Source organism: Seriola lalandi, unplaced genomic scaffold (assembly GCF_002814215.2).
Source record: "Seriola lalandi dorsalis isolate HSWRI2012SDOR001 ecotype SW California unplaced genomic scaffold, Sedor1 jcf7180001977976, whole genome shotgun sequence".
Lineage (NCBI taxonomy): Eukaryota > Metazoa > Chordata > Actinopteri > Carangiformes > Carangidae > Seriola > Seriola lalandi.
Window position 1 is genome coordinate 1 of NW_019448642.1, and position 956 is coordinate 956.

Genomic DNA, 956 nt, shown 5'->3' on the forward strand with positions numbered 1-956 from the left:
GCACAAACAGTATATTGCATATACATCGCACACTTCTTTTTATCCACCTGATTACTGACTGCATCCACAGGCAAGAGGAGCAGGATCTGGAGCGGAGGTTTGAGCTTCTGACCAGAGAGCTACGGGTCATGATGGCTATCGAAGGTTAGGAAGAAGTATTCAAATCATTTACTGAAGTGAAAGCAGGAATATCACAGTGTAAAAATATCATTAATCTGCAAAGTCCTCAGTAACGACATCTTTACAGTAAATGATTATGTGAACCATTATGTAAAGTGCTGCTGTTTGCCCTGCAGACTGGCAGAAGTCGTCCACTCATCAGCAGAGGGAGCAGCTTCTCCTCCAAGAGCTGGTGTCTTTGGTCAACCAACGGGACGAGATTATCAGAGACATCGACGCCAAGGAGAGAGGGTGAGTGTGTGTGGGTGTACAGCTGTGTGAAAAAGACAAAGTCACAGGAGGGAGATAGCAAATTCCTAAAATAAAAGAGAAAGCATTAAAAATTGATATTTATATATTGTATATTTCATATTATTTGATTACCATGTTTTAAATGAAACCTTTAGATTAATGATTGTAAAAATGTATGTGCAGGGCTCTGGAGGAGGACGAGCGACTGGAGCGCGGTCTAGAGATGAGGAGGAGAAAATACAGCAACAAAGACAAATGTGTCCTCCAGTGAGAAGAGAGGAGGCAGGCTTTTTACTGCTGAGCCCCTGAAGTCACAAAAGATGATACTTTTGTAGGTTGTTCATAATTTGTGTGCGCAGGATGAAAACAAATCTTTCAGGACTTGTGGGGGCTCTGTATTTTCCTGTTTGTTTTCTAAGTTAAGTGCCTTCATTTTCCCAGAGAACTGCCAGATTGAGGCTGCAGACTGTCGTCTTCTTCTCTGTAAAAATGCTTGTCTGTTCATGTCACAGTTGAATTATTTTCAGTCTGTCTTAACATAATAG

General features: G+C 41.4%; 1 long non-coding RNA gene across 1 annotated transcript; it reads left to right on the top strand.

Moving 5' to 3' along the window:
* The first annotated feature begins 26 nt into the window (after window positions 1–26).
* Window positions 27–950, top strand: LOC111657684 (uncharacterized). Its single transcript, XR_002760944.2, has 3 exons — window positions 27–144; window positions 297–411; window positions 595–950. It is a non-coding gene; the product is annotated as an uncharacterized LOC111657684 (long non-coding RNA).
* The last annotated feature ends 6 nt before the right edge of the window (window positions 951–956 follow it).